The sequence below is a fragment of the Chelonia mydas genome, chromosome 2 (genome assembly GCF_015237465.2).
Source record: "Chelonia mydas isolate rCheMyd1 chromosome 2, rCheMyd1.pri.v2, whole genome shotgun sequence".
NCBI lineage: Eukaryota > Metazoa > Chordata > Testudines > Cheloniidae > Chelonia > Chelonia mydas.
In genome coordinates, this window is record NC_057850.1 from 233,906,760 (window position 1) to 233,930,805 (window position 24,046).

Genomic DNA, 24,046 nt, shown 5'->3' on the forward strand with positions numbered 1-24,046 from the left:
GTTATTTCTCCCCCACCCCCCCGCCAATCAGAAGGTTTATGCCTCTCTCCTACCTGTGTGCACTGGCATTTCTCCCTACTCCCCTCTGCCTCTAGCGTACCCAGCTATGATGATTGAGTGCTTAAGGCAGGGTGGCCAACCTGTGCCTGCGAAGGAGCCAGAATTTACCAATGTACATTGCCAAAGAGCCACAGTAATACGTCAGCAGCCCCCCTTCTGCTCCCCTGACCCGCCTGCCAGCCGCCCCACTCATCAGGGCCTCCCCTCCCTCCCTGCGCCTCACGCAGGATGCAGGAGGCTCTGGGGGGCGAGGAGAAGAGCGAGGGTGCGGCAGGCTTGGGGAAAGGGCAGAGCCTTGGGGGAAGGGGGAAATTGGGAGAGGCAGGGGTTGAACAGTGAGCATTGGAAAGTTGGCACCTGTAGCTCCAGCCCTGGCGTTGGTGCCTAGGCAAGGAGCCGCATATTAACCCCCGAAGAACCGCATGCGACTCTGGAGCCACAGGTTGGCCACCCCTGGCTTAAGGCATTAGACTTGAAATCTAATGGGGTTTCCCCATACAAGTTTGAATACTGTTCACAGTAAGGGGCTTGTTTGGGAGGCACTGTGACTCAGTGGCTAGATACCTGGGTTCTACTCCTGGCGCTTCTGTGTCCTGGGCAAGTCACTTGCATGTTCTCTGCCTCAGCTTCCACATCTCCAAAATGGGGAGAATTATACTGACTTCTTTCGTAAAATGCTCTGATACCTACTGATGAAAAGTACTAGATAAGAACTAGGCATTGTTATTACTACCCACACAGAGATGGTGGTGGGGAGATAACTTAGCCCTTTGTGAAATATTTTTAGCTCCATCTTTCACCTGACTTTGGTTTCCTTGCAGAATACTTTACACATTGATTTATTTTATAAAACCAATAGTATAATTTTACATACTCACATGGGTTTCCATGTGTATTGCATTCATTGCAGTGGAACATATTTTCATGATTCCTTTCTGAAAACATAAGAATGGCCATACTGGGTCAGGCCAAAAGTCCTTCCTATTTTCTGACAGTGGCTAATGCCAGGTGCCCCAGAGGGAATGAACAGAACAGGTAATCATCAAGTGATCCATCCCATGTCGCCCATTCCCACCTTCTGGCAAACAGAGGCTAGGGAAACCATCCCTGTCCATCCTGGCTAATAGCCACTGATGGACCTATCCTACATGAACTTATCTAGTTCTTTTTTGAACCCTGTCATAGTCTTGGACTTCACAATATCCTCTGGCAAGGAGTTCCGCAGGTTGATTATGCATTGTGTGAAAAAATACTTCCTTTTTTGTTTGTTTAAAATCTGCTGCCTATTAATTTCATTTGGTGACCCCTAGTTCTTGTGTTGTGAGAAGGAGAAATAACACTTCCTTATTTACTTTTTCCACACCAGTCATGATTTTATAGATCTCAATCATATCCCCCCTTAGTCGTCTCTTTTCCAAGCTGAAAAGTCCCAGTCCTATGAATCACTCCTCATATGGCAGCCATTCCATACCTCTAATAATTTTTGTTGCCCTTTTCTGAACTTTTTCCAATTCCAATCTATCTTTTTTGAGATGGGGCGACCACATCTGCAAGCAGTATTCAGGATGTGGACATACTATAGATTTATATAGAGATAATATGCTATTTTCTGTCTTATTATCTATCCCTTTCTTAATGATTCCCAACATTCTGTTCGCTTTTTTTGACTGCCGCTGCACATTGAGTGGATGTTTTCAGAGAACTATCTACAGTGACTCCGAGATCTCTTTCTTGAGTGGTAACAGCTAATTTAGACCCCATCATTTTATATCTATAGTTGGGAGTATGTTTTCCAATGTGCATTACTTTGCATTTATCAAATGCAAAACCCTTAAAGTATCCTGACAACTCTGGATGTTTTAAAAAAACAAAGTAAAGGATAAGAATTATGTCTAATTTTCCTTCAGTGCAAATACTGTAGGTTGCTCCCATAGAATAAGCCTCCCAAATGCATATAATCCATAGAGTTTCAGCCAATTTCTGCACTAACTCACACTGAAGACAATAATAACTATTAGGCAATACTGTTGTACTATACTGTATATTCTCACAGCCATTACAAACTCTAAACAGGAAAACAAGAGCACAGCCTAATTATGTCAAAGCATAACAATATTTGGTATGATTCTGAGCAGAATCATCTGTTTTCTGCTATAAAATTTTCTTCTACTTCTCTTCTGTCTTGCTTCATTTTATCACAAAGGAAAAAGAGGCTGCCTCTAGTTTCTGAACTTTTATTCCTCACTACACTGTCTCTGGGCCCGACGGGGTGTCTAAAAATGGTGTGATGAGCTATATAGAAAAGGTGTTACTGTATACTGAAGATTCTAATCCCATGATTCATTTGTACTCTGATTATCACCTCATGTATTTGATATTGAAACATATTGCACTTTAAAATATTGGCATTTAAGTATAGCTTAAAAATTTATAAGACCACACACAAAAATACCAACCCTTCCCTTCCCTCCCCTCCCACCCCCCTCCCCCCAACACTGTACAAACCTGAACATACACACAAAAAAAGTAGGGTTCCAGATGGGTCAGTTTTGGGTCTGGTGCTATTCAGTATTTTCATTAATGTCTTGAATAATGGAGTGGAGAGTATGCTTATAAAATTTACAGATGACACCAGACTCGGAGGGTTTGCGAGCACCTCTGAGGGACAAGATTAGAATTCAAAAAGACCTTGACAAATTGGAGAGAATTGGTCTGATTCCACAAAATAAAATTTAATGAAGATAAGTACAAAGTACAGTACTTCACTTAGGAAGGAAATATCAAATGCACAACTACAAAATGGGGAATAATAACTAGGCATTAATACTGCTGAAAAGGAACTAGGAGTTATGGTGGATCTCAAATTGAACAGGAATCACCAGTATGATGTTATTGCAAAAAAAGGACAATATCATTCTGGAATGTATTAACAGGAGTGTTGAATGTAAGACACAAGGGTTAATGGTCCCCCTTTACTCCGCACTAGTGACACCTCAACTGGATTACTGTGTCCAATTCTGGGTACCACACTTCAGGGAAGTGTTTAGAAAACCTGATCTATAAGGGAAATTTACAAAAACTAGACACATTTAGTCTTGAGAAAAGAAGACTTGGGGAGAGGGGAACCTGACAACAGTCTTCAAATATATTAAGGGCTGTTATAAAAAGTATGGGATCTATTGTTCTCCAAATGTAAAGGGCTTAATCTTAAGGGAGATTTAGGTTAGATATTAGAAAAGGCTTTCTAACTATAACAATAGTTAAACTCGAGAATAGGCTTCCAAGGGAAGTTGTGGAATCCCTATCTGGGCAGGTTTTTAAAAATCGGTTGGAAAAACACCTGTCAGGGATGGTCTAGGTTTACTTGGTCCGGCCTCATTGCAGGGAGTAGACTTGATGACTTCTCAAATTCCCTTCCAGCCCTACATTTATAGGAAAACCATACCGTTTTAACTCAAACACATATTTATGGATTTTTGATGCTGTTGAAGAAAGTATCAAGAAAAATTACATCATGTCAGAAAGCAAGGGATATGCTTTCACAGAAACACATATCGTAATGGACACATACAACTGTGGTTGTGATTCCCAAGTCAGTTCAACCATGGCAAGACTGCACTGCATCATGGGAAATTTAGTCCAGTCAGGAAGCCAAGCCCATAGAGTAGAATGGGGACATCAGTCACCCAAATTACAACTCCCACGAGGCACAGTAGCAGCTCAGGCAAACAGGTGGATGTCAAACTAATCTGAACCAAAATGTTTCAATTTGATTTAAAAAACAGAAATGCTTTTATTTGGGTTATCTCAGGCTGGTCTCATCCTACATGGTGTTTGTCAAGTATGGCATATGTATCATGAAGCAGTTTGCAGTGTTATCAGGGGCGAAAGTAACTTAAAGGACTTACTGGTACTCCGGAGTCCTGTGCGGGGGGCGTGGCCTCAACTGGAAGAGGTGGGGCCTTTAGATACCCGGGCCCTTTAAATCAAGATTTAAAGGCCCCAGAGCTCCGGCTGCAGCTGGGAGCCCCTGGGCCTTTAAATCATCCCCGGAGCTACCAGCTGCAGAGGCAGTTGGGAACCCCAGGGCTCAGGGGCAATTTAAAGGGCTCCGGGCTCTGGCTGCCGCTACCACAGCGGAGCTCTGGGCCCTTTAAATCACCCCGGGCCTCCAGCAGAGGAGCTCGGGGGGCTCTTTACAGGGCCCAGGGGGCGCTTTACAGGGCCTGGGGCTTCCCGCAGTGGCCAGAGCTCTGGGCCCTTTAGAGCACCACTGGAGCCCTGCCACCACTACCCCAGGGGCTCCGGCAGCAGGGCTCGGACGGCGCTTTACAGGACCCGGGGCTCCGGCCACTGCGGGGAGCCCAGGACCCCTTAAAGCGCCAGCCTGGGGAAGCCGGTCCGGTCTGGCACAGCATACTGGCTCCTGCCGGTACGCCGGACCGGACCGGACCAGCTTACTTTCACCTCTGAGTGTTATGATTTTTCATTGAATTTTACTTTAGACATTTTATCAAAATGGACTAGAGAGTCTTCACAAAAGTTTCTATTCCAAGCATCTCATTCACAAGAAGGAAAGAAGGTGGTGATTGATAGCTATGTTCTGAAATGTCATTGAAAGCATCCGCAAAGCAGGTCTAGATGTAAAAGTCTGTGTCCAGTGTACACCAGTGCTTACCCCAAAGTACTGGTAGAGCTGCAGTGGTGTTAGAGCAACGGCGGGAGAATCTGAGAAAATCCCCCATGTAGACACAGCTGATAATGACGAGAGAACCAGTGCAATGATCTCATTACAAGAGTCAGGAGAGTGAAAGCTGAGCAACTGAGAAAGGAAGAGAGTTTTTCTGATTGTAAAATTCTGGGTGGTGGATTGTTTTGTTTGTTAGCTTTGTTGTTGTTGTTGTTTTTGATAATATGCAACTTCAGTGACTGCCATTTTGGACAAAAGAGGTCTTTGTTAAAGATTTGTCACCCAAGCCTCTGCAGTTAAGTTATTAGAACTCACAGAATGCATACTCTGAGCAAAACAAGGGAAGATCAGACTTGACATTCCTGATACGTTTAAAGTTAACAACCAAGCAGCACACCACAAATCAGAAGGACAAAAGTATTTTAAAAATCTGAAACAAACCCTCATATCTTTCTTATACATTGTAAGAAGCAAAGAAGTGTATGTCTACTTAGCGAGGGGCACTGAAGTCTCAGAACTTCAGAGGCCGAGCTCCAGCCCAAGCATAGAATCTACACATCTATTTTTAGTGTGGTAGCCCAAGCCCCACAAGTCCAAGTCAACACAGGTTCTGAGACTTGCTGCCATAGGCTGCCACTCACTGTGTAGACCAGTGATATTCTGACCTGAGTGGTTCAGTAGCCAAATTAGCTATTGACATTACCCAAAAGAGCCACAGTAATGTGAACTCATTGTTTCATTTACTATATATATATAGACAGAGTAGCTGAGATAGCTAATATATAGACATATTATTCTCTCACCAAAATGACTGACCAAGTATTCTACAACTGGTTTACATAGTAAAAGCATCCTGACTGGTTAATAACTTAGATTGGTTAATCATTAAATCACGTGGTGTTTTAATATCATATGGTGCAAAATGCTGAAGGAGATACCTTAAAACGGTGGTTCTCAACCAGGGGTACATGTACTCAACAGGGGTACATGGGGGTACATCAACTCATCTAGATATTTGCCTAGTTTTACAACAGGCTACATAGAAAGCACTAGTGAAGTCAGTACAAACTAAAATTTTATACACCCAATGACTTGTTTATACTAGATAAATTCACAGAGGATAGGTTCATCAATGGCTATGAGCCAGGATGGGCAGGGATGGTGTCTCTAGCCTCTGTTTGTCAGAAGCTGGAAATGGGCAACAGGGGGATGGATCACTTGATGATTACCTGTTCTGTTCATTTCCTCTGGGGCACCTGGCATTGGCCACTGTCAGAAGACAGGATACTGGGCTAGATGGACCTTTGGTCTGACCCAGTATGGCCGTTCTTTTGTACTGCTCTCTATACTATACACTGACATGTAAGTACAATATTTATATTCCAATTGATTTATTTTATAATTATATGGTAAAATATATATATATATATTTATGGTAAAAATATATATATGGTAAAATATATATATGGTAAAAATGAGAAAGTCTTAATTTTTAAGTAATAGTGTGCAGTGATACTTTTGTATTTTTATGTCTGATTTTGTAAGCAAGTAGTTTTTAAGTGAGGTGAAACTTGGGGCATGCAAGACAAATCAGCATCCTGACAGGGGTACAGTAATGTGGAAAGGTTGTGAGCCACTGCCTTAAAGAGGCATTTGAGGCCCCCGAGCTTCAGTCTGAGTATCACTGGTGTAGACAGACCCTAAAAGGGCACAAACTCAATTAAAAAAGAAAAAACAAAACAAAAACCTTTTCATATCCCTTTAATATGTTGAGAAGCTGTTGCATAACACAACCATTCTAGACATGGTTATTTGGGGTAGGTAGGCAGGGACTTAACATTTCCTGATTGTGTCAACTTTTGAACTATGGAGTGTGATCCTCAGCAGAGCCACAGGCTCCAACTTTGTTCCTCAGCAATTTTAAGGACACATCCTTTAGACCTAGAATTGGGATAGCTGCAACAATGCTTGAGGGTGAATAAGTCAATAAGGAGATAGACACAAGGATCACGTGATCCTCAAAACAAATACGAAAGCAAAAATGAGTTCAGTTGTCCTACTTAGGTAGAATTTCACTTGCTGACAGCCTGTGACAGTGAAATTTATTTATCTCATGTTGATTGTTTGCTCCTCCGTGATTGCTACTAACTACCATTTCCTCAGCTTGGAATTGCAAACTATTGGCCGATTCTGAAGATGACATCAGGGGTCCTCCTCACCCAGCTGTCAGATGATGGCTTTCCCCTGAGGCAGCAAGTATTACGAAAGTGACATATGTGTGCAGCTTCTAGCAGCTCAGCAACTAAAGAATGCAGATATGTGAATTTGTGGAGAGGCACCAGCTGCACACTTAACAACTTATCTCCTCATCAGCAAAGTAGAAAAAGAACATACAGGGAAACTCTTCCCACTTCGATGAAGTGAGCTCTCGCTCACAAAAGCTTATGCTCAAATAAATTGGTTAGTCTCTAAGGTGCCACAAGTACTCCTTTTCTTTTTGCGAATACAGATTAACACGGCTGCTACTCTGAAACCTGTCATTATGCAAGGCACTGCATTTAGCCGTATGGAGTGGAAATCTATCAACTGCATGAAAAAACTTGTCCTCACTGCATTTTCCACTTTATGCATCTGATGAAGTGAGCTGTAGCTCACGAAAGCTTATGCTCAAATAAATTGGTTAGTCTCTAAGGTGCCACAAATACTCCTTTTCTTCTTCCCAATTCCTACACTATCTCAGCCGTGAGAACTTCATTTGGAAGTTGTAAGAAGCAAGCCATTCTTCGAGGTGTGGATTCCCTTCCTCGTGGGCCTCGCTGTGAAAACAAAACAAGCTTAGAATAGGATCACAGAATCATAGAATATCAGGGTTGGAAGGGACCTCAGGAGGTCATCTAGTCCAACCCCTGCTCAAAGCAGGACCAATCCCCAACTAAATCATCCCAGCCAGGGCTTTGTCAAGCCTGACCTTAAAATATCTAAGGAAGGAGACTCCACCACCTCCCTAGGTAACGCATTCCAGTGTTTCACCACCCTCCTAGTGAAAATTTTTTTCCTATATCCAACCTGAACCTCCCCCACTGCAACTTGAGACCATTACTCCTTGTTCTGTCATCAGCTACCACTGAGAACAGTCTAGATCCATCCTCTTTGGAACCCCCTTTCAGGTAGTTGAAAGCAGCTATCAAATCCCCCCTCATTCTTCTCTTCCGCAGACTAAACAATCCCAGTTCCCTCAGCCTCTCCTCATAAGTCATGTGTTCCAGTCCCCTAATCATTTTTGTTGCCCTCCACTGGACGCTTTCCAATTTTTCCACATCCTTCTTGTAGTGTGGGGCCCAAAACTGGACACACTACTCCAGATGAGGCCTCACCAATGTCGAATAGAGGGGAACGATCACATCCCTCGATCTGCTGACAATGCCCCTACTTATACATCCCAAAATGCCATTGGCAACAATGTCTTGGCAACAAGCGCACGCTGTTGACTCATATCCAGCTTCTCGTCCCCTGTCACCCCTAGGTCCTTTTCTGCAGAACTGCTGCCGAGCCATTCGGTCCCTAGTCTGTAGCAGTGCATGGGATTCTTCCATCCTAAGTGCAAGACTCAGCACTTGTCCTTGTTGAAGCTCATCAGATTTCTTTTGGCCCAATCCTCTAATTTGCGTAGGTCCCTCTGCATCCTATCCCTACCCTCCAGCGTATCTACCTCCCCTCCCAGTTTAGTGCCATCTGCAAACTTGCTGAGGGTGCAATCCATGCCATCCTCCAGATCATTAATGAAGATATTGAACAAAACCGGCTCCAGGACCGACCCTTGGGGCACTCCACTTGATACCAGCTGCCAACTAGACATGGAGCCATTGATCACTACCCGTTGAGCCCGACAATCTAGCCAGCTTTCTATCCACCTTATAGTCCATTCATCCAGCCCATACTTCTTTAACTTGCTGGCAAGAATACTGTGCGAGACCGTGTCAAAAGCTTTGCTAAAGTCAAGGAACAACACGTCCACCCCTTTCCCCTCATCCACAGAGCCAGTTCTCTCATCATAGAAGGCAATTAGATTAGTCAGGCATGACTTGCCCTTGGTGAATCCATGCTGACTGTTCCTGATCACTTTCCTCTCCTCTAAGTGCTTCAGAATTGATTCCTTGAGGACCTGCTCCATGATTTTTCCAGGGACTGAGGTGAGGATGACTGGCCTGTAGTTCCCAGGATCCTCCTTCTTCCCTTTTTTAAAGATGGGCACTACATTAGCATTTTTCCAGTCATCCGGGACCTCCCCCGGTCGCCATGAGTTTTCAAAGATAATGGCCAATGGCTTTGCAATCACATCCGCCAACTCCTTTAGCACTCTCCAATGCAGCGCATCCGGCCCCATGGACTTGTGCTCGTCCAGCTTTTCTAAATAGTCCTGAACCACTTCTTTCTCCACAGAGGGCTGGTCACCTCCTCCCCATTCTGTGCTGCCCAGTGCAGTAGTCTGGGAGCTTTGACCTTGTTCGTGAAGACAGAGGCAAAAGAAGCATTGAGTACATTAGCTTTTTCCACATCCTCTGTCGCTAGGTTGCCTCCCTCATTCAGTAAGGGGCCCACACTTTCCTTGACTTTCTTCTTGTTGCTAACATTCCTGAAGAAACCCTTCTTGTTACTCTTAACAACTCTTGCTAGCTGCAACTCCAGGTGTGATTTGGCCTTCCTGATTTCACTCCTGCATGCCCGAGCAATATTTTTATACTCTTCCCTGGTCATTTGTCCAATCTTCCACTTCCTGTAAGCTACTTTTTTGTGTTTATGATCAGCAAGGATTTCAAGCTGGTCGCCTGCCATATTTACTATTCTTTCTATACATTGGGATGGTTTGTTCCTGTAACCTCAATAAGAATTCTTTAAAATACAGCCAGCTCTCCTGAACTCCTTTCCCCCCCATGTTATTCTCCCAGGGGATCCTGCCCATCAGTTCCCTGAGGGAGTCAAAGTCTGCTTTTCTGAAGTCCAGGGTCCGTATTCTGCTGCTCTCCTTTCTTCCTTGTGTCAGGATCCTGAACTCGACCATCTCATGGTCACTGCCTCCCAGGTTCCCATCCACTTTTGCTTCCCCTACTAATTCTTTCCAGTTTTTGAGCAGCAGGTCAAGAAGAGCTCTGCCCCTGGTTGGTTCCTCCAGCACTTGCACCAGGAAATTGTCCCCTACATTTTCCAAAAACTTCCTGATTGTCTGTGCACCGCTGTATTGCTCTCCCAGCAGATATCAGGGTGATTGAAGCCTCCCATGAGAACCAGGGCCTGCAATCTAGTTACTTCTGTTAGTTGCCGGAAGAAAGCCTCTTCCACCTCATCCCCCTGGTCCGGTGGTCTATAGCAGACTTCCACCAAGACATCACCCTTGTTGCTCACACTTCTAAATTTAATCCAGAGACTCTCAGGTTTCTCTGCAGTTTCATAGCGGAGCTCTGAGCAGTCATACTGCTCTCTTACATACAATGCAACTCCCCCACCTTTTCTGCCCTGCCTGTCCTTCCTGAATAGTTTATATCCATCCATGACAGTACTCCAGTCATGTGTGTTATCCCACCAAGTCTCTGTTATTCCAATCACATCATAATTCCTTGACTGTGCCAGGACTTCCAGTTCTCTCTGCTTGTTTCCCAGGCTTCTTGCATTTGTGTATAGGCACTTGAGATAACTTGTTGTTTGTCCTGCTTTCTAAGTATGAGGCAGGAGCCCTCCCCTCTCATACTCTCCTGCTCGTGCTTCCTCCCGGTATCCCACGCCCCCACTTACCTCAGGACTTTGTTCTCCTTCCCCAGTGTACCTAGTTTAAAGCCCTCCTCACTAAGTTAGCCAGCCTGCTGGCGAAGATGCTCTTCCCTCTCTTCGTTAGAAGGAGCCTGTCTCTGCCTAGCACTCCTCCTTCTTGGAACACCATCCCATGGTCAAAGAATCCAAAGCCTTTTCTCCGACACCACCTGCGTAGCCATTCATTGACTTCCATGATTCGACGGTCTCTACCTAGCCTTTTCCTTCCACAGGGAGGATGGACGAGAACACCACTTGCACCTCAAACTCCTTTATCCTTCTTCCCAAAGCCACATAGTCTGCAGTGATCCACTCAAGGTCATCCTTGGCAGTATCATTGGTGCCCACATGGAGAAGCAGGAAGGGGTAGTGATCCGAGGGCTTGATGAGTCTTGGCAGTCTCTCCGTCACATCGTGAATCCTAGCTCCTGGCAAGCAGCAGACTTTTCAGTTTTCCCAGTCGGGGCAGCAGATAGATGACTCAGTCCCCCTGAGGAGAGAGTCCCCGACCACCACCACCCACCTCCTTCTCTTGGGAGCGGTGGTCATGGGACCCCCATCCCTAGGACAGTGCATCTCATGACTTCCAATCGGCGGAGTCTCCTTCTGTTCCCTTCCCTCAGATGTATCATCTACTCCACTCTCCGCATTAGTACCTGTGGAGAGAACACGAAAACGGTTGCTTACCTGTATCTGCATTGCTGGTACATAGGTGCTCCCCTTTCTTCTTCTGGAGGTCACATGCTGCCAAATTTCTTCACCGTCCTTCTGTCCCTGCTGCGCAGCCTGCTCTGAATCTTCAGAACATTGTGTCCGTAGAAGCATATCCTGACATCTGTTCAGGAAATCTTCAGTTTCTCTTATGCAACGCAGGGTCGATACTTGTTTCTCCAGATCTTGAACCTTCTCTTCCAATATGGAGACCAGCTTGCACTTGGTACAGACAAAGTTGCTTCTGTCCTATGGAAGAAAGACAAACATGGCACATCCAGTGCAGGTCACAACAGCTGAACACTCCACATCCATATTACCTTCCTTCTACGAGCTTTCTCAGGAGTTATAGTAACTACTCAGAGAAGCCGGCAAGATGTAAGCCTCAGTGGGCTCTCCCGAGGTGAACTCCCCAGGCGAACTCTTAGCTTATTATGGGCTAGATCATGCCCCCTGCGTAATGAAGCCAGACAGTAGTGTAGGAGTGAGTAAAGATTCCCATTTCTAGTGTGGCCCACATTAAAAGCCGGAATTCCAGACCCTCTGCTTGAAAGAACACAGCAGCTACTATTGACTTGTCCCCTTCTGATAGCAAGTCTCTAAAAAGAGGACTGTAATGGAAGAGGGAGCCCGGGCTTCACACATCCCCATCTTCCCACATGCTACCCAGCCACATCAGGAGAGTACCCTTTTAAAGGAGTTTTACAAAGTATTCCTCTCTGCTCAGTGCAACTGGGAGTGCCAGGAGGTATTGTTCCTCCCTGAGGTAGAATGCCTCCTGATTGTTTCTTTGGAAGGGTGTGGTTCTACACATTGCGGTAATCCAAGCACAAACTAGCCCCTGAATGTCTGAACACGCTTATTTTCTTAATTCAGGCAATGAGTAGCGACGGGTGAACTGCATAAGGTATGCAGTTTAGCTTTGTTTGACCAAAGAAATTCAAATCCCAGATGCTTATGCAAACTTTATCTACATATTTCTACATATTTCCCCAAGTATTGAACCTTTGGGCCTAGGAGATGCATGCAGACACCTGCCACTGAAATTAATGGGAGTTACATGCACACATTTCCCAGGATGGTAAGTCTGTGAAATTATGCTGGAAATCTCATGGCAACAATTTCTCTCTCTCCTCATATTTGCTGCTTCCCACTGGACAGGAAAAACTTGAAGAACAGGCTCACCTGTGGTATTTTGGCAATTCCAGTTCTTCCATAAAAAGGGACAAGAACTCACAGGAGTACACTAAAGATGAAAAAATATATTTCTCTTTTTAAGTAACTAAAAATGTCCAACCTCTGAAAATGTTCAATCTGTGAGAGGATGGATTTGGGGCCAGTTCTTATTTTTATCCTAACAGGTTGGACAATCTTTAATAAAAAGAAGGTTTCTGTGGGAAGTGCATGGAAAATTTATTCTTGAGGCCTCATCTTGTAATGTATAACATATGAGTGGACTGCTCTGCCAGTGCAGAGTTTCATGATGTCAAGGGGGCTCTATGCAGGGGCAACAGTTGCAGTGCAAGCCAGAGATTGCAGGATCAGGGCCTTAGCTTTCACACTTGTAGGAACATAACAGTATTTTACAAACTGTAAACCAAGCAGTGCAAATTTTTCTATTTAAGCATGTTCTTCTGGAGAAATGGGCTTGAGATGGCTTCTACAGTTTGCAAAGCTCAAAATGATTCCCCAAAGAAAAGGATAAACTTGCAAGGAAGAGCCATTGTTCTACAGAATCGGGTGTTGCAAATATCTTTAGCTGCAGTAGCAAGTTGAACCGGCTTACCTGTAACCCTTGTATGGCTGTATGATTTTGGTTGCACTTGTTTTTAAAAGGTAAAATTGTGATTTGATTAGTTGTTTCTGAAGCCAAATCAATACTGCAAAAGAGAAAATATTAGCAACTTTCATTTGCATAAAAACCTCATAGTTAATTCATTATAATTCACATTTCTATTAATTAATTTCCCACAAACGTTCCAAAACAAATCATCTTTTGTTTGCGAGGCAGTTTTTGCATTTGTGCAAATATATGTTTGATGAAGGTTTGCAGTGGAAGTGTCCCGGCAGCCATCTTGAAACTGAGACACACTGATACAGAGGGAGAATATTGAAACATGTGCTGGTAGTTTAAGAGTCCATACACGGAATCTTAAATAGTTTCCAGTGCCACCGCCCATTCCATACAGTGGCTGGATTTATCCCACGTGTCTCAACTGCAACTGCAGTGCAAAAACCGATGCAGAGTCCCAGTAGCCGAAAATTCAAAAAAGGATTTGTGGCAGTGAAAGTCCATCACAACCTCCCCACTGCCACAACTACCTTTGGGGTTGCCAAGATGACCAGCACAGCCAAAAAAGTAGGTAGTGGTGAATGGAAAAGGGGCATGACTAGAATGGCCCAGGGGAAAGTGATGATTCAGTGCCCCCCTGGCCTTAGCACCCCCTAACCAGGCGCCCCAACTGCAAGAGACCGTGCAAAGACAGGCAGGAGTCCCTGCCTTCTTCTAGGTGAATCCCCTGTGTGGTGCAGAGGCCATTCTGACTCAGACACGAGTAGAACCCTTGTTGCCAAGTTTCTGTGAACCTGCCTTAGAATAATCTTTAAAAACATCGAGCGACTGCTGTAAACTGAATACCAAACACTGTTTACTTGAATAATCACCAGGCTCTGGAAACTCCTAACAATGGCCCTTTCTCCTAATCTTTACCACTTTTAGTTTAAAAATTCCTGGGAAGCAACAATACAAGCTGTGGTGGTTTCTTCATCTATGCAATGCTGCACTGTCCCTTTAGCCTGTTTTACAGAGCTGGCATCCAGTAATTAAAACATATTCCTAACACATCACACTCTCCTTTTTGTTATTCATTTTTTATTTAGAGATGGGCTTGAAACCACACCCCAGCTCTGATCAACCCAAAGCCAAGGTTCAGGATTACATGTCTCAGGCCCATGTCTGCTTTTAGCATACTTACTGGTTTGCAGGAAGGCATGGTTGTACATAGGCAGGGCCGGCTCTACAGTTTTTGCCGCCCCAAGCAGTGGAAAAAACTGCCGCCGCGGACAGCAAAAGGGAGAAGCTGCCACCGAATTGCCACCGCCGCCGGCGGGACAGAGGAGCTACCGCCGAATTGCCACCGCCGTGGAAACACTGCCACCCCTTTCTAACTGCCACCCTAAGCACCTGCTTGGAACGCTGGTGCCTGGAGCCAGCCCTGTACATAGTGAGTTCTTTTATTCTTTAGAGTTTCTTCCCACACTGTTTCAAAGAACATTCAGCGGTGTATTAATTAGCTAGCACTTTGCAGACCACTTTATTCACCTTGTGCACCAGAATACTCCTGCTGAAGCCCCAGCACCTCTTGTTGAGCCAAAGATGTATATTTCATGAGTGTGTGGCATGTAAATATGCTTCATATTTCCTGCTCCAGTTTCCAGGTGCTAATATGGCTACAAGGGTTTGCCAATCCCAATAATAGTGTGTGTAAATGGGGAGGGCAGAGGAGTGGTGTGGGAGGGGTAAACATAAGGGCCGGGGAGAAAGACAGTTTTGCCTATGAAGCAAAGGGAAGAGCAGAGATCTGAACAGATCTTACTGCCTTTCTAACACATAAATGTAGACTACAACTACCAGGAGTTTTAAAGATGAGTTTAATATAGGGAATTTTAGAGCTAAATTAATTTGCTGCTCATCAGTAGGTATTCTTCTACCCGCAGGAAATGCCATATGATATGGAATTTGATTGAACCACCACCAGATTTTGAAAAGGCATGAATGGAATAAAAGCTGTCTTCAAAGAAGTTGATTGTATTTATGTATTGAAATCCAAATAAATCTGTCTTCACTAAAGTTGATCAAGTTTATACCACATAACAAAGCTCCAGCAATCCAGCAGCCTGGCTCGGTGTGAACATGTTCTGTTTTTGTGTCTCAGGGGTCAGTGGCTCTGCCTGTTATTCTTGGAGACTTATTTATGTAATAAGCTAACTAAGCGAGTTACCAGTTCTCAATTATGCATCAGGAGAGGAGTGTTGTTCACAAGGGTGTTGGATACAGAAGAAACTGCTTTGAGGGAAAGGAAATAAAACTCTGTTCATTTTCTTCATTTATGTTCTTGCCTAATACAGCTCAGTGCTGGCAAGTTCAACTCTAGGAGGAATACCCACCTTTTGACAGTCTAGTGATATCAGCAAAATTAAACCTCTGAGCAAAGGCTTTTTAAAATTGGCTTACTGCCTCTGCTAACAAACTGCAAACATAAAAACGCATGTACATGTAGAACCACTGTATTGTTAAAATATACACAAAACCAAATTCTAAGCATAAATTCTCCTTTAGTGTCTTTCTCTCTCTCTAAAAATAACATATTCATGTATATTCTCTTTGTTTTATTCTCAGAAAACTTGGCGTTTATTCCCACAAGCCTGTTTATAATGATGCTCCAGGTTCAGCAGCATGTCCCCTTTCGCTTTCCTCCTTAAGCACAGAAGCATTTGAACAGAGCACACCAGGTGTTACTTTCATATCCTCAGACATACTAGAATATATTAACATGAACACTAAATCAAAACACAGCAAAATAATTATCACTGCCGGGGTTTATAAACCAAAGTCTTTATTATCGAACAAGACTTTTGTGCTTTGTTTCTATAATCTCAGTTTTCAGATTATTATAGAATCAGATTCCAATAGCTAATTATCAGTTTTAATTATTGGTTTACATTTGCATAAATTATGCTGAAATGCCTGAGTTTCTCTTGCTTTAATCAATATAAAATATGTCAGAAGGTTGCTTGGGGTTGTAAGATAATGAGATAACTGAAGCTTGTATCCTGTATGCTTCATTAATGTAGGCCTCAGCCCAAAGAAACCTCAGAACTTCAGAATTATCCCCACTTTAATGCGTGTGAACCAAAGCCTACAACAACTGTTCATCATCTCTTCTCCTTTTGTTACTATTGCCTGGCAATCAGGCTATAAAAACAAATGTAGGAATAATGAAGTGAGTGGATATATCTTTTATAATGGAACCTCAATTTGCTGGAATGGTGGGATTTGCATAAATACTCTTGTGAAAATACCCACCTTGATGATTATGGGATATATATTCTTCCTCAAATGTGGGCACAAGGGCATCCTTTGAGAATGAGAATGAAAGTGGCTTGCAAGCATCTGAGGGCACAATTTTGGTCAACTGGGCAAATTCAACTCTCAAAGCAGTGCAGCCCCATCAATGTGGGGTGGTATTGGTGTAATTGACCGCAGACTCCAGCCCAATGGAACCGAGCCATTCTTGCTTGCAAAGTTAAAAATCAATGCAGTAGCTGTTCTTGGGGTTATTTCTATAATCACTGACCAATGCATGGTGTAACTGAATCAAAACCATTAATTACGTGTAAAATGGACATCCTTCTATGCCTTAATCCACTACCTTAAAATATTTAATTATGAACAGAGTCAAATTTATCAAAAAATACAATTTTATGTAGTTATGACATAGGTGAAGGGTAAGAATAAAAAAAATAGTGGAATAGATGGAAAATGAGAGTTGTGAAAGAAAAGTTATCTTCATCTATTTATCCATCTCTTTATCTCATATTTATACAATGCCAATCATTATAGCATGAGGCAGTAACTGATTTTATTTGACCACTACTCTGTACAAATAAAACTGTTAGGGACAAAAGAAATCAAAATGAATGTGTTTAATTTGTAATTATTAACCTGCATCTTAATTAAAGCAGGTCAGCATTTTTTAATTGAAACTGTTTTTTGATGAAAAATGACTTTTTTGTCTAAGAGGAATTTTCCATGGGAAAATCTGAAAACCATTTTTTTTTGGCCGTTAAGAACTGAAAAACTTTCTGCCAACAGGTAAAAAAATGTCAGTAAAACCAAAGATATTTGCCCAACCAAATTGGAAATTTTGATAGCTTATTTTATTTTAATCTGTTTTTTGGTTTCTCAACACAAACTCAAAGATTTTTGTAGAAAAACTTTGATGAAAACAAGAACAGTTTTGTTTTCAATGAGTTATTTTATGAAAAAATAAATCCTGGACAAAATAAATCCTCTAGTTCTAATCAAATGCTGGGATTTGAATTCTCACCCTTAGAGGGGACTTGGAATCCAAATTGAGATCCAAACCAAAATTTCATACCTGGCCCCTGCCTTTTTAGGGGCACATTACTGCACATCTTCTTCACACTGAGTAGTCCTTATTCCTGTGAGTGATGCCTGTGAAATGAGGAGGTGGGGAAGGGGATGGAAATCTGGATCCATACATAACCTTTGAGGCAATAGACACCCTTTTACAATAACAGAGTGTTTTCCCCTCAAAATAATTGATGGGATTCTTTCTGCCCAGAATGAATGGGAGTTGTAGGCACTTAGCACCTTGCAGGAACAAGCCCAGGATGTGGGACTGTCTGACAGCAGAACTGGAAATGAGTTTATCCACTAGACAAATGCAAAGGAGTCAGTTTTATCCATAATGACATTTGCTGTGACCTTGAGGGACAATCCTCTCTGGAGTCCAAAGACAGTTCCTTCTCCAAGAAAAATGTGGAGATTGTTAATGTAAAAAACTATGGAAGAGCACATGGGAGTACAGTGAAAGGCACAGTGGGTCCTCTAAGACAGAGCATGGCTCATTTCTTGAAAGAAGAGGTAGATGTTGCTGAAATAAATTAATTAATTACTGCTTTGCCTTGGAGTTCACAAAGGAGGATGGGTGACAGATGTCAGAAACACATGGAAATTTCCCAAGCGAGGAGAAAGAAATATTAAAAAAGAAAAACTCTACAGGGTCATGACCAGACAGATAATCAAGAAATTGAAATGTCTGAAGAATAGAACTTTGAGACCAGATGGGATCCAACATGCTGGGGAAAAAAAGGCATTTAGAGAGATGGGGAAGTATTAATCACTTTACTGCCCTACAGATTTATGATGTACATCCATAACAGTAGCACCTATGAATACTGTGTGCTGAAAGTTCTGAGCCTTATCTTCTGTTCTCCTACTTAACATTTTATAATGTATTACTATTGAGTATTGTTATATTCTCTTCACGGTAATTTTGTTCCGACTTAGTAGCTTACATATTACATATTTTGAATCTGTTTCTTCTTTTCCTCCAGCTCTTAGTCTACGCAGTCTGAACTTTGTTGACCCCCTCCTTTGCTCTGATTGCCACTTCGTTTTGTCTCAATGGCAAATATAATCCACTTATTGTATCTTATTTCTTCATTGATACATAAAGTGAACAAAATTGATCCTAATACCTTATTGTTACAACTCTCCTCTGGTCACATCCCTATATGCTGAACAGTTACCATTCACGATGTCTGCCTGTCTTTGGTATCCAAGCTAATTCTTTACTCCCTTAAGCATCTACCCTATTTCCTAAGCCTTTTGTGTTAAGGATTGGTACCTGTAGGTTCTACTGAGAAGTTTGGGGCAGATCATCAGCTGGTGTGAACTGTCACAGCTCCACTGAAGTAAAAATAGAATAAAAGTAAAGGAAATGTGCTACATACCCCATAGTCATACATTATGAAACATTAAGTAGGAGAACAGAAGACAAGGCTCAGTACTTTCACAATCCATAGGTACCCTTTATAAAATCATGGCTTTTGCCTCAGCTCAGCTTGCCCATCTGTTAAGTGAGTATAATAATACTTATCTATTACATGGGAGTTGGGGGATGATTCTTAATGCTTGTAAAGAATTCTGATGAAACGTTCTGCAGCAAGTGCAAATAATGATAATTATTAACAGTGTTATGTATTGATCTACTGGTATGGTCCTCATTACCAATGCACCTCACAATCATTAATTGATGTTATCCACACAACACCCCTGGGAGTTAGGGAAGTATCATCTCCATTCACACATATGGAATTGAAACACATGGTAGATTAAGTAACTTGTCCAAATTCATACAGAAAGTATGTGTCTGAGCCAGAAAGTGAACTCAAGTCTTCTGAGTCCCAATCCACTGCTCTAGACAAGACTACCTTTCCTCCCTGCAGCATTGAAAAGATGATGGCAAAGCCTATGAAATGAGAGCCATGTACTGCATGCCTAATTGCAGCAGTGAAGAACAGACTCAAAACACTAATCAGGGACATACTAGCAGAAATTATTATTTAATTAGGAAAAGTCAGCACGGATTCACAAAAGGAGATCCTGATTAACAAAGGCTGATGGGATTTTTTTTTAAGCTGTAATAAAGAGCTAGATTTTTACAGAGAGTTTCAAGGTCACAAGAGGCCAGATTTTGTTAGAGTGAGGAAGGTGAAGGGAGGCACAAGGAGCCTTCTTCTTGTGCCTATGCATGATACAGTAGCAACCCTTGTGCTAGGGAAGCATACTTCCTACACCTTTCCAGCAGTGACTATCACCAGAAGGATGCCAAGGAAGTACGGGGAGAGGTGTGCCCGTGAACCTGCTCACACTCTGTAGCATCTCACAGACCTAGCCGGGCACACTAGATAGGGGCAAGTTCACTCCCACAAGGATAGGTACCTCCTGAGTCTGGTCCACACTGTACCAAACATGGGCCTGTAGCATCCTGCATTGAACCTGGAGGGAGGAGCGCAAGTTGCAGAAGGGAAGAGTTTGGAGGCGGTACCAGGAAGTCAGCAAGTTTGCATACGTTTGGAATGTTAGCTGCAGTTGCAGCACCACTGTAAATAGTTCTCTTAATAAAGCATGTAAGAGTGTCCATGGTGGATTAGGTGGCCTAGTGGTTAGCGCACTTAGTGCCACCTTCCAGTGGGCATGTCCTACAGTCCAGGCCCTCTTTTAATCAGAGGTGTGGAGAGGTGGGCACCCAGCTTGTGTGCCTCCTGTAGTAGGGGAAGTGGTAGGGGAGCCCAGGCCTGCCCACTACATGGGGCTCCAACCCAGTGCCCTAGGAGGGTCAACAGTGTTTGGCCCCCAAAAGTGCCTTCTGAGTCACCTTCCCTGCTTCACTTCTTATCACCTGCTTTTCTCCCCCAGCTTCCAGTCCAATATAAGGTGAAAAGAAAAAGAAAAGGAAACCAAAATCATCAGCCCCAACTGGGCTCAGCATACAATCTTATTCTCTCAGGGAGGCTTCTCCAGAACCCTTGTCAGGAGCCTTCAAGATAGGTCTGTCCTCCTCCCAAGCTTTGAGTTGGGTTGCTCCCTTGTCAACCCTTTCTCCAGTTGGACCATATTCTGCAGGTCTGAACATACAAGGCTACCTGGACCCAGTACCATCCTTTAACGCCTTCCACGCCACTGTGCGATAGGGTGTACAAACCCCAAAGAACCAATTTAGTTTTAGAAATATGGAGTCCTCTCGTGTTATTACCCAGCGCATAGTACCTGAAACCAGGCCTGTGGGTACTGGGCACAGTCTTTGCCCAAAATGGTTATGTTACTTCAATGAGCAAAGTAGCCTGAATATCAAAAAACAAGTGATAACTGTGAATGACAAAAGTTCAGAATGTAAAGATGTGACCGGAGGAGAGTCATAAGGATTAGTATGAGGATCAGTTTTCCTCACTTTATATATCAATGACCTGGAAGAAAGAAGATGCAGTAAGTGGATTACACTTGCTGATGATATAAAGTGAAGGGGCAATCAAAACAAAGGAGGAGGGCAAAAAAATTCAGAATTTATAGTCTAGGAGCTGGAGGCAGATAAGTAGGGTATAAAATTCAAAGGATGCAATTAGGGCTGTCAAGCAATTAAAAAATTAATTGTGATTAATTGCATGATTAATCGCTCTGTTAAACAAAAATAGAATACTATTTAAATATTTTTGGATGTTTTCTACATTTTCAAATATATTGATTTCAATTACAGCATAGAATACAAAGTGTACAGGGCTCACTTTATATTTATTTTGATTACAAATGTTTGGACTATAAAAAACAAAGAAATAGTATTTTTCAATTCACCTAATACAAGTACTGTAGTGCAATCTCTTTATCATGAAAGTTGAACTTACAAATGTAGTATTATGTACAAAAAATAACAGCATTCAAAAATAAAACAATGTAAAACTTACAAGTCCATTCAGTCCTACTTCTTGTTCAGCCAATCGCTCAGACAAACAATTTTTTTACATGTGCAGGAGATAATGCTGCCCACTTCTTTATAATGTCACCTGAAAGTGAGAACAGGCATTTGCATGGCATTGTTGTAGCCAGCGTCGCAAGATATGTATGTGCCAGATGCGCTAAAGATTCATTTGTTCATTCATATTTCAACCACCATTCCAGAGCACTGTACACTTTGTATTCTGTGTTGTAATTGAAATCAATATATTAGAAAATGTAGAATCACATCAAAAATATTTAATAAATGTCACTTGGCATTCTATTGTTTAACAGTGTGATTAAAACTGCAATTAATTGTGATTAATTGTTTTAATCTCGATTAATTTTTTTGAGTTAATCATGTGAGTTAACTGCGATTAATCAACAGCCCTAGATGTAATGTAAGGTAATAAGTCTGGGAACAAAGAAAACCAAGAAAAGGGAATATACACTCAACAGTCAAACATTATGAAACATTAAGCAAGAGCAGTAACTGAAGTTAGTGGCAGATAAAACTCTAACACCATTAGCAAAAGTGCTGAACAGCAATGAGAAATTGAACAAAAACTTGTGATACAGAAAAAAGGTAACAAAAATAAGTCGGGCGAAAAATTAACTGCACACTGTTAAAGAGTGTGGCTTTAAGACCAAATATTGAATATTCCTACTCCACTATGAAAAACATATTATAGAAAAGGGGACCATGTAATAAACCCCAACCAGAATAAAACAGGAGCAGAAGCATCTTGATTATTCAGAGATCTGAGATACAGCCCAGGTTCATACTCTTTTACAAGGTGGGAGATTAAGAGGAGGGCTCACTGAGGTACAGTAAACACAATCCTAAAGGGAAATATGAGGAGAGATGCTACAAGGCAGTTTGAGCTCATGACAAATGCAAGGGCAAGGAGGCATGAACTTTAGCTAAGGGCCAGGCACCAAGGGGGTCTAGGCAGAGTTTCCTTGAACAGAGAATGAACTGAGTAACTTACGAAGGGTAAAACACACAAACTGCATGATTCCAAACTACTTGGTGTGACTTATAGAAGGGCACAAAGCAGTGAGCTCATTATAAGCAGTTGGCAGTGGGGACCTAGGAAAAGTAAAACCAGCTAGGGAAAAGCCACTCTTCAGATAGAACCAGATCCAAAGCTCACTGCAGTGAGTAGAAAGACTCCTATTAACTTCATTGGCTTTGGATCAGGCCCACAGGGTTTAAGGGTAGATGGCATGGATGAGACAAAGAGGTTACGGAAAAGAAATGTAAATGGTTTTGAACAGGAGTTTGACATGTATATAAGGGGATGGACCATGTTGTGGCCCACAATAGAGGGCATATACATAGTGACTCACATCCTCTCTCTCTCTCTCTCACACACACACACACACACACACACACAGATGTGGTGCGTTTGTGTGTAGGTAGGCAGAAAGCTGCTGTATTTTCAACAGTTTCGATCTGTTATCACTTAAACTGTGGAAGTGGGAACACTGCAGCATCTTTAGCTGGACCCAGAAACTTTTAACAGTAGATATCCCAGTGTATTGTGATAACAATGCCAATCTTTAGACCCATTTGAAAAAAACCCAGCAGATTAAATTATTTTTCTGGCAACCAGCAAATCCATTAAAAAAAACAAACAGCCAGAATGGTCAAATACAGGACAGGTGGTAATTCTAGCAGCAGGGACAAACCCAAGTGGCACTGTAACCCCATGCGTCAAGTCACAATGGTGGGGCCAGGCCCAGCCCTGCAGGACAGGAGCTGCCGTTGCATGGTGAGTGCAGGGCCGGCTTGCGCTCCAACAACTCTCCTCCAGAGCCTCCTCTCTGCACGGGCTGGAGAAGTGTACGTCTGCCTACATCAGTGCCCAGTGACGGATTAATCTGTCCCTGGACACTTTCCTGTGACCCACTGTTTGGGAAACACTTGTCTATAACACACACCTCCTGCTCTCTTGCGACAGGTTTCTGAGTGCCTGGTGACTCTGCGGTCCATACACATGCCTTTTCGCCTTTCTGCCTAAATCACCTCTGCTGCAGCTTTTCTTCTGTTCTCTGGCAGCTCCATATTAGTGATGCTCATTTTTGCTATTTCTGAAGGAGACTTCCCATCTCCGCTGAACAACATCACCTCTGACTGCCTTCAACTGCCAATTACGAGCTACTCTATCAGGTCAACACAACTGGATAAGCTGGCCATGTGTAAGGGGTAAGATAGGGGAATGACTCTGCTCCCTCTGAAACACCCTACCACAGCTACTCTTAAAGAGACAGCCTGATAACCTGAACTCGGGATTTTTTTTTTAAAAGGGTTGGTTTTAACAGAAATTTCTGACCCCCATGGTGTTTGAGTGGGCTTGAAATTTCGGTAGTGCATTCCTCTCATCCTTGAAATAAATGTTAACTGAACTGTGAAAAACAAACCATTGACCATATTTCTGTCAGAACAGATTCATACTAACAATATTCAGCTTTGCATTATCAGCCTGCATTTCTTCTTTGCATCAAAGGCTTTTGGATTAAAAACTTTTAGCAGATAGTACTCAACCAATTTGAGTTTCCAAAATCTTGATAATTCTCATCCTAGCCTGCAGATCTGCCCTGGAATATAAACTCCAATCAGCAGTGCTCACTGGGACATGCCTAATGAGAGTCAGCCTTCCCCTGGGATTGCAGAGAGGTCTCTGAAACATAACTGT

The 24,046-nt window shown here is 42.7% G+C and overlaps 1 long non-coding RNA gene across 1 annotated transcript; it reads right to left on the reverse strand.

Moving 5' to 3' along the window:
* Positions 1 to 11,455: 11,455 nt before the first annotated feature.
* LOC119565525 lies at positions 11,456 to 23,431 on the reverse strand. Its single transcript, XR_005224195.1, has 3 exons — positions 23,292 to 23,431; positions 13,050 to 13,143; positions 11,456 to 11,512 (listed from the first exon to the last, which is right to left on the reverse strand). It is a non-coding gene; the product is annotated as an uncharacterized LOC119565525 (long non-coding RNA).
* Between the last annotated feature and the right edge of the window lie 615 nt (positions 23,432 to 24,046).